Genomic DNA, 10,508 nt, shown 5'->3' with positions numbered 1-10,508 from the left:
CATGGGTTCAAATCACGCCATGGCAGATGGTGAAGTTTGAATTCAATAAAAAATCTGGAATTAGAAGTCTACTGATGGCCATGAAAACCCATCTGGTTCACTAATGTCCATCTGTCACTCCAGATAAATCTGTCACTCCAGATCATAGAATCCGACAATGCAGAAGGAGGCCATGCGGCCCATCGAGTCTGCACCGACTGCAATCCCACCCAGGCCCTATTCCCGTAACCCTACATAATTACCCTGCTAATCCCCCTGACAGCATGGCCAACCTAACCCGCACATCTTTGGACTGTGGGAGGAAACCCATGCAGATACAAGGAGAATGTGCAAACTCCACACAGACAGTGACCCGAGCCGGGAATCGAACCCGGGTCCCTGGTGCAGGGAGGAGGCAGCGGTGCTAACCACTGTGCTGTCCGTGGTTGACTCTTAACTGCCCTTTGAAATGGCCCTAGCAAGACACTCAATTGGAGGATAATTAGACATGGGCAATAACTGCTGGCCCAGCCAGTGACGCCCACATCCCAGGAAAGGATTTTTTAAAAAAGAGGCCAGAAATGGAGGAATGCCGATATCTCAGAAGGTGGTGGGCTAGGATGAGATTACAGATGTTGGGAGGGACGAGGCCCTGGAGAGATTTGAAAGCAAGGGTGAGAATTTCAAAATCAAGGCATTGCTTAACAGCAGTTGCCCCCTCGGGTGACATCTCTAGAGGCTTCCAATTGCCTTTGGATCTCTACTCATTACATCACGCTGAAGCTTAAATTGGACATCCTCTCAAACTAAAAACACAAGTTAAGCCCAGATTAACACTCCCCATCAGAGTAATAGCAGGGTTAAGATGACCAATGAAGCAAAATTGCACTGAGACTATAGTAAGAAACCACAGGGACGGGTAAATTTAGACCCAGCCTTTTAACAAGTACTCTAAGCATTTATAATAAGAAACACAGTGCAGGCAAATTTTCCATTCATATATTCCACATGGTGATGCTGGGCATGAACCAAAACTGGTTAACTTACTGAGGATTGAACTGAAGTTTTGACTCCTTGAAAATGATCAAACTTTAGTTCTGCTTTTTGTTTAATACATTTCCTGCCTGTGCATTTACCATTAGATCCAAGCAAAGGAAAATAAGAGAGAGAGAGAAATATTTTTTTTGTTGTGAGGCCGGTCCTATTTATAGTTAAGGAGAGGAAAAAGGCTGCAATGCCGGCAGGAAAAACTAAGTTAGGAAAGAATAGGAGGAAATGAGTGCCCACTAGGCTAAACAATCTGGAGCCGCCTGCAGCTCGCATCACAAGCCGCTGGAAACACTCCGGCACTGCGGTTCCCCTGCACAGATGTGGCAGAGGCAGCAGCACGCCGCTGACTGCTGAGGCTGGCCCCGGTAAGTCACAGCAAGGCTGGGCTTTGTACAGTGCGCTGTCTGCACAGGGCAATCGGATGACTGGACGCAAATTGCAGCAAGTGGATTTGAAATAAATAAAGCAGCGAGGGTAAGTCTCTGGTTTGATGTGTTATCTGCATGGGAATTTTATTCTGCGGGAGAAGGAGTCAACCTGGCCTCAATTTGTGTTTTGTTTTCGCTTTTAAAGGGTGTCCAATTAAAGCTTCAACGTGATGAGTAGAGGTCCAGGGGGCAATTGGAGGCAGGAGTGCTGATAAAAGGGGTAAAAATCTGTTACTGCATACAGGGGCAATCTGCTCCCACACTACCTAATGGTCTCACATTCTGCCTCCCCCCCCCCCCCCCAAAAAAAAGGGCAAAGCAATCCTATTGTAAAATCGAATTGATTTTTGAAATTGTCTTCAATGCTAATTTTTTAAAAACTCAACCTCCAGGTGGTGAGGAGGGACCTGTTACTGGGAGCTGCCTGCTGTATTTTGTTTTGTGGTTTGGGTCAATGGTTATCTTTACATCCCTGGGATGTGTTTGAAGGGTTTGAAATCAGCGAGGAGAGTGGGGTTTGAATTGCCTGCCGTGTTTACTGGCCCATGTCAGCAGGTGGAACTTTACTGGTGCAGAGAGGGAGGGGAGGAGAGGGGGCACCCTCTCCCCCTCCCCCTCCCTCTCCCTCTCCCCCTCCCCCTCCCTCTCCCTCTCCCTCTCCCTCTCCCCCTCCCTCTCCCTCTCCCTCTCCCGAATGGTATCTGTAACATTGGAGAACCAAAGAGGCACAGTTTGCCCATTTGGATGTGGACCATGTTGTTCGGCACAGTGGTTAGCATTGCTGCCTCACAGCGCCAGGGACCCTGGTTCGATTCCTGGCCTGGGTCACTGTCTGTGTGGAGTCTGTACATTCTCCCCATGTCTGCGTGGGTTTCCTCCGGGTGCTCCAGTTTCCTCCCACAGTCCAAAGATGTGCAGGTTAGGTGGATTGGCCGTGCTAACTTGGCCCTTCGTGTCAGGGGGACTAGCTAGGGTAAATGCATGGGGTTATGGGGATAGGGCCTGGGTGGGATTGTGGTCAGTGCAGACTCAATGGGCCGAATGGCCTGCACTGTAGGATTCTATGATTCTGACACAGGACTTTTAAAACACACACACATCTCCACTGCCTCTGTAGCGAAAAGCTACCAGGGTTATTCTCCTGAGATGTTTTTATTGGAAACAGCGTAGCTGTTAGTTTGCACTGCAGATCATGTCCATGTTGAAACCCAGGAACTGGCTGCTGTCTTTCCTCCAATCCAACAGTGACTACATTTCATTAGGGTTAGAGTTAGGCTCTAAAACAGTGTGGGACACCCTGAGAATGGAAAAAGCAATAAATGTGAGTTGCTTCTTGTCTTTAACTCTCGACAAAGCCTAAACCCCTTTTTTTTCAAGTTCCTCCATTTTCCAGCAGCATACCTATCCATGTGTTAATTAATCACAAACATATCATTTACAAATTCTACAGAATCCGAACAGGAACCTCTGCTGGTTTCAACTTGATAGGATATGTTCAGCCTGTGAGTGAGTCCGAGATAATTTCCCCCTGGGGTGAGAACCAGCCTCAACATGACGCCAATTCAGCCACTTCTGTTTACGAAGTTTCAGCTCATGGTTCATGTAAAATTGTATCGTGTCCTTCTGAACTCCAGTATGGTGACTTTGTCTATTTCCTCATTTCTGAAATGTCCTGGTGGCCTTTTGTCTGTGGCTACAGTGACAAAGATAGATGTTTCTATGATTCATATGGCTTAGTATGTGGGGAGGTGCCTGATCTCTGTTCAATCTGTGCTGGAAGGACCTGGGCCTGTTAGTCTGGTGCAGAGATGTGTTTGATAGGGAGAGGTTACTCCTGTTGAGCTGCTACTGGGGGAAAACTAATGCTTAAACCAGGAAACCAATACAGTAAAGTCAATCGAAAGGAGATAATTGGCCACCGTAGTGTTGTACTTACACAAAAAGGCATTGTGATCCACCATCTGGACATCGCTGCCTGCTTCTTCTGGGATTAACTGGCACCTCTGAACTCTGAAAACATTTGGGTCCGAACTGCAGCGTTTGATTAGGACTCTAAATATTCATCCAAAAGCTTTGGCTGATTAACGGTATGTAATTACTATTGTTAACTCATTTACACATACATAACCTCAGGGGGAACAGGTGGTGAGGTGGATTTGAGACCAGGGAGAGATCAGCCATGATCTAAATGGCAGAGCAGGCTCGAAGGGCTGAATTACCATACTTCTGCTCCTGATTCCTATGTTCCTAAATCTTGGTCAATGGCCTCATCAAGACCAGGAAAGCTCTGGAGTTGAAACTCATGGGATGAAGAGGAATAGACCCATGAACAGTGCAAACCGATTGGCACAGGAGCTGAGAATGAAGGGGGAAAGAATATTAGGGACAGTCGACAAAAAGGTGGTTAGGAATGCCTCAGGTTCTTTATACCCTCAACATTTAGGAGAATTATTAATCAGAAGGAGTATAAAAAGTGCAAGAAGCTACTTAAGAGGGAAATCAGGAGGGCTAAAAGAAGACATGAGGTTGCTTTGGCAGACAGAGTGAAGGAAAATCCAAAGAGCTTCTATAGGTATGTTAGGAGCAAAAGGATGGTGAGGGATAAAATTGGTCCTCTTGAAGACCAGAGTGGTAGACTGTGTATGGAACCAAAAGAGATGGGGGAGATACTAAATGGTTTTTTTGCATCCGTATTTACTGAGGAAACAGGCATGGAGTCTATGGAAATAAGGCAAACAAGTAGGGAGGTCATGGAACCTATACAGATTAAAGGGGAGGAGGTGCTTGCTGTTTTGAGGCAAAGAGTGGATAAATCCCCAGGACCGGACAGGGTATTCCCACGGACCTTGAGGGAAGCTAGTGTTGAACTTGCAGGGGCCCTGGCAGACATATTTAAAATGTCAGTATTCACGGGGGAGGTGCCGGATGATTGGAGGATGGCTCATGTTGTTCCGTTGTTTAAAAAAGGTTCCAAAAGAAATCCGGGAAATTATAGGCCAGTACATTTGACGTTGGTGGTGGGCAAGTTATTGGAAGGTGTGATAAGGGACAGGATCTACAAATATTTGGATAGACAGGGACTTATTAGGGAGAGTCAACATGGCTTTGTGCGTGGTAGGTCATGTTTGACCAATCTATTAGGGTTTTTCGAGGAGGTTACCAGGAAAGTGGATGAAGGGAAGGCGGTGGATGTTGTCTACCTGGATTTCAGCAAGGCCTTTGACAAGGTCCCTCATGGGAGGTTAGTTAGGAAGGTTCAGTCGCTGGGTATACATGGGGAGGTAGTAAATTGGATTAGACACTGGCTCAATGGAAGAAGCCAGAGAGTGGTTGTGGAGGATTGCTTCTCTGAGTGGAGGCCTGTGACTAGTGGTGTGCCGCAGGGATCGGTGTTGGGTTCATTGTTGTTTGCCATCTATATCAATGATCTGGATGATAATGTGGTAAATTGGATCAGCAAATTTGCTGATGATACAAAGGTAGGAGGTGTAGTGGACAGTGAGGAAGGTTTTCAAAGCTTGCAGAGGGATTTAGACCAACTAGAAAAATGGGCTGAAAAATGGCAAATGGAATTTAACGCAGACAAGTGTGAGATATTGCACTTTGGAAGGACTAACCAAAGTAGAACGTACAGGGTAAATGGTAGGACTCTGAAGAGTGCAGTTGAACAGAGGGATCTGGGAATACAAGTACAGAATTCCCTAAAAGTGATGTCACAGGTGGATAGGGTCGTAAAGAGTGCCTTTGGCACATTGGCCTTTATAAATCGGAGTATCGTGTATAAAAGTTGGAGTGTTATGGTAAGGTTATATAAGGTATTGGTGAGGCCGAATTTAGAGTATTGTGTACAGTTTTGGTCACCTAGTTACAGGAAGGATGTAAATAAGGTTGAAAGAGTGCAGAGAAGGTTCACAAGGATGTTGCCGGAATTTGAGAAGCTGAGTTACAGAGAGAGATTGAATAGGTTGGGACTTTATCCCCTGGAGCGTAGAAGAATGAGGGGAGATTTGATAGAGGTGTATAAGATTTTGATGGGTATAGATAGAGTGAATGCAAACAGGCTTTTTCCACTGAGGCTAGGGGAGAAAAAACCCAGAGGGCATGGGTTAAGGGTGAAAGGAGACAAGTTTTTAAAGGGAATATTAGGGGGGACTTCTTCACGCAGAGAGTGGTGGGAGTGTGGAATGAGCTGCCGGATAAAGTGGTAAATGCGGGGTCACTTTTAACATTTAAGAAAAACTTGGACAGGTTCATGGATGAGAGGGATGTGGAGGGATATGGTCCAGGTGCAGGTCAGTGGGCGAGGCAAAAAATGGTTCGGCACAGACAAGAAGGGCCAAAAGGCCTGTTTCTGAGCTGTAATTTTCTATGGTTCTAAGGCTCACTAGTGAAGTCTACACGCTTCTTTCCATTGGAGCTGTCTAACTGTGTAATGAAGGATGTCTTAAATTTAGACAGCCCAATCAGACAGCTGTTATTTTGGGTCCACTGATTGGATTATGGAGTATGAGATCATCAATCTGATTCCCAGATGTTGGCTGAGTTCTGAGCTAGCTGGTGGTGGAGGACACCCATGAAGATAGAATCTGTCGTTTCATATATAAACAGGATGTGTTCAGAACACAATGGGAAATGAATCACAGAGATCGAATATTGCTTCTGATGTACTGGGTGATTGGCTTTCCAGCAACATGTTCATAGCCTGCTTCTTGGCTGACTTTTCACACAGTGAACAGCAAAAATGCCAACTTTCATTTTATACATAGAATTGTGCCTGGCTTTGAACCTGGACATCTAACATGAGAAGCGGAACTCATATTTAATACTGGGTATTGAGTATTGGGGGTTGTGTGTGTGTTGGGGATGTTTAATACTGGGTATCGAGTATTAGCTTTTGTGTCACTTGTTGTTGTTTCTCTACCCATCCCTGGTGTTGCAAAATGCAACCTTTCATTTGTCCCTGTAGTGGGGTTTCTCCTGAACAGGTCTCCAGTGACTTATGGTTTGTGGGGCAGCACTCCACATCAATCATGGCTGATCAGGGATCTCTGTTGCTCTTACCGCCTGCCGTTGGTGTGTTGTATGAATGTGCAGTTTGATAGTCAACCTGTTTTGGCTGTGTTGTGAACTCCCCTTCCTTGGCCATCAAGTCCTGGGTGGGATTCTGGCTAAGAGGCAGGGACGCCATCCACTGCGCCAAAAGACTCACTTCTGTATAGGGTATTTCTTTTGATACTAATTATCGCTTGTTGAAATTTCTACACTGGCTATTGAAGGCTGGGGAAAAGAAATGTCAAATTAGACAAGAATGAAAGGATTGGCCACACACCCCCATTCTTGCTGAGTTTTACTGAATCCCGACATTAACAGATTGAATTTAAAATACTCACCCACTCCATGGTCTTATTCTACCCTATTTCTTCAATGTCTCAAGCTCCAGACCCTCTCCACCACTTTCCAAATACAATTTTGGCCATTTATGCATGTCATCATGCCATCATCTCTCTTATGATAGAGATCAAACAGTCAACCCCACTCTCTGCAACATTATCCTTATCTCCTGCCCCTCTCTGTTTAAAAAGCTTCTGAAAAGTCATCTTCTGACCATATCCACAGTCTTTTTTATAACTCAGGATCTATCTGTGCGCAGGCAATTTTAACATTGCTTATTACAGTCATAGAGGTTTACAGCATGGAAACAGCCCGTTTGGCCCAACTTGTCCATGCCACCCAGTTTTTAGCACCAAGCTATTTCTAATTGCCCCCTGTTTGGCCCATATCCCTCTATACCCATCTTACCCATTTAACTGTCTAAATGCTTTTTAAAAGACAAAATTGTACCTGCCTCTACTACTACCTCTGGCAGCTCGTTCCAGACACTCACCACCCTGTGTGAAAAAATTGCCCTTCTGGACTCTTTTGTAATCTCTCCCCTCATAGAAACCCTACAATGCAGAAGGTGGCCATTCGGCCCATCGAGTCTGCACCGACCACAATCCCACCCAGGCCCTACCCCCACATATTTACCCGCTAATCCACGCATCCCAGGACTCTAAGGGGCAATTTTTTTTTTTTAACCTGGCCAATCAACCTAACCCGCACATCTTTGGACTGTGGGAGGAAACCGGAGCACCCGGAGGAAACCCACGCAGACACGAGGAGAATGTGCAAACTCCACACAGACAGTGACCCGAGCCAGGAATCGAACCCGGGACCCTGGAGCTAAGCAGCAGTGCTAACCACTGTGCTACCGTGCCGCCCTCTTACCTTAAACTTATGCCCTCTAGTTTTAGACTCCCCTACCTTCAGGAAAATATGTTGACTCTCTACCTTATCTATGCCCCTTATTTTCTAGACCTCAATAAGATCATCCCTAAGCTTTCTACTCTCCAGGGAAAAAAGTCCCAGTCTATCCAGCCTCTCCTTATAACTCAAACCATCGGGTCCACCCTAGTACCCTAGTAAATCCTTTCTGCACTCTTTCTAGTTTAATAAACTTTCTATAATAAGGTGACCAGAATTATACACAGTATTCCAACTTCAAGATGCTCCAACTCCTGTATTCAATGTTCTGACGAATGAAACCAAGCATGCCGAATGCCGCCTTCACCATCTGTCCACCTGTAACTCCACTTTCAAGGAGCTATGAACCTGTACCCCTAGATCTCTTTGTTCTGTAACTCTTTCCAATGCCCTACCATTAACTGAGTAAGTCCTGCCCTAGTTCGATCTATCAAAATGCATTACCTTGCTTTTATCTAAACGAAACTCCATCTGTCACTGGCCCAATTGATCAAGATCCCATTGCAATCCTAGATAACCTCACTGTCCACTATGCCACCAATCTTGGTGTCATCTGCAAAATTACTAACCGTGCCTCCTAAATTCTCATCCAAATCATTAATATAAATGACAAATAACAGTGGGCCCAGCACTGATCCCTGAGGCACATCGCTGGTCACAGGCCTCCAGTTTGAAAAACAACCCTCTACAACCATCCTCTTTCTTCTGTCGTCGAGCTAATTTTGTATCCAATTGGCTACCTCACCCTGGATCCCGTGAGATTTAACCTTGTGTAACAACCTACCATGCGGTACCTTGTCAAAGGCCTTGCGAAAGTCCATGTAGACAACATCAACTGCAATGCCCTCACTTACCTTCTTGGTTACCCCTTCAAAAAACTCAATCAAATTCGTGAGACACAATTTTCCACTCACAAAGCCATGCTGACTGTCCCTAATCAGTCCTTGCCTCTCTAAATGCTTGTAAATCCTGTCTCTCAAAATACCTTCTAACAACTTACCCACTACTGACTTTAGGCTCACCGGTCTGTAGTTCCCACGCTTTTCCCTGCAGCCCTTCTTAAACAAAGGCACATTTACCGCCCTCCAATCTTCAGGCACCTCACCTGTAGCTATCGATGATTCAAATATCTCTGTTAGGGGACCCGCAATTTCCTCCACAATGTCCTGGGATACTCTTCAGGTCCCGGGGATTTATCTACCTATTGGGTCTACCTGTTGTGAGGAGCAGGTTGGGTATTTGCCAATGAATTATTACTGTTGGTGGGTGTTTGATATCTTGTCCTGGCTGCTGGTATCTGCTGTTTTGTACAATTATACCACTGTTGCTCATTTGGTTTTTGATTTTAGAAACTGGATAGAGTTATAGAGGTTTACAGCATGTAAACAGGCCCTTCAGCCCAACTTGTCTATGCCGCCCTTTTTTTTAAACCCCTAAACTAATCCCATTTGACCCATATCCCTCTATACCCATTATACCCATCTTACCCATGTAACTGTCTAAACGCCCTTTAAAAGACAAAATTGTACCTGCCTCTACTACTACCTCTGGCAGCTTGTTCCAGACACTCACCACCCTGTATGTGAAAACATTGTCCCTCTGGACCCTTTTGTATCTCTCTCCTCTCACCTTAAACCTATGCCCTCTAGTTTTAGACTCCCCTACCTTTGGGAAAAGCTATTGACTATCTACCTTGTCTATGCTCCACATTATTTTATAGACCTCTATAAGATCACCTCTCAGCCTCCTATGCTCCAGAGAAAAAGTCCCAATCTATCCAGCCTCTCCTTATAAATCAAACCAGCAAGTCCTGGTAGCATCCTAGTAAATCTTTTCTGCGCTCTTTCTCGTTTAATAATATCCTTTCTATAATAGGGTGACCAGGACTGTACACAGTATTCCACGTGTGGCCTTACCAATGTCTTGTATAATTTCAACAAGACGTTCCAACTCCTGTATTCAATGTTCTGACCAATGAAACCAAGCATGCCTAATGCCTTCTTCACCACTTTGTCCACCTGTGACTCCACTTTCAAGGAGCTATGAACCTGTACCCCTAGATCTCTTTGTTCTGTAACTCTCCCCAACAACCTACCATTAACTGAGTAAGCCCTGCCCTGGCTCAATCTACCAAAATGCATCACCTCTTTATAATACATTTTTTTATCGTACTTATTTGGGAGTTGACTGCGGCTTTTGACTTTATTTCCCTCGATTTATTCATCAGATGTGGGTGTCGCTGGCTGTGCCAGCAATTATTGCCCTTGAACTGAAATGCCATCTCAGAGGGCATTTAAGAGTCATATATAGGGCAGACCAGACAGGTATTTACAACAATGGTTTCATGGTCATCATTAGACTTTTAATGCCAAATTTTTATTGAATTCTACTGTTTGATGGATATTAATTAGATTTACGATGCTGTTGGCGAGGTGTTAGGTGTTTGATTCTGGATATTTGTGATTAAACACCAACACTGGAATTTTACAGCTCCATAGGGCTGGATTGCAGGTGAGTGGGGCTGGGTGTGTCTGTAAAATTGGGTGCCATGGTGCTTTCCAGGTGGTTCACCAGTAGCAATTTGCCTGCTCTGCTGCCACGTCCTGGGGTATTCTCTGTATCTTTAAGAACTGGTTGGCTGTAGAGATTTGCATTCTAATCAGTATTCTGTAACTTGATTTTGTGTCTCTGTGCCCTGTTTGAGAGCAAATTTCCACTCCATCTGACGAAGGAGCAGTGCTCCGAAAG

General features: G+C 45.1%; 1 protein-coding gene across 2 annotated transcripts in view; it reads left to right on the top strand.

Annotated features, from left to right (window-relative positions):
• The first annotated feature begins 1,332 nt into the window (after positions 1-1,332).
• Positions 1,333-10,508, top strand: part of rasgrp3 (RAS guanyl releasing protein 3 (calcium and DAG-regulated)) — a 118,039-nt gene continuing 108,863 nt past the window's right edge. The window contains exon 1 of one of the 2 annotated variants that reach the window (XM_078229558.1): positions 1,333-1,503. The gene's annotated coding sequence lies outside the window, so the exon portion shown is untranslated. The remainder of the gene's footprint in view (positions 1,504-10,508) is intronic. The other variant, XM_078229552.1, reaches the window with a different exon arrangement.

Source organism: Mustelus asterias, chromosome 15 (genome assembly GCF_964213995.1).
Source record: "Mustelus asterias chromosome 15, sMusAst1.hap1.1, whole genome shotgun sequence".
Taxonomy (NCBI): Eukaryota; Metazoa; Chordata; class Chondrichthyes; order Carcharhiniformes; family Triakidae; genus Mustelus; species Mustelus asterias.
Note: the sequence above shows the minus strand (reverse complement) of the source record. Positions and strands in the feature narration are given on the sequence as shown.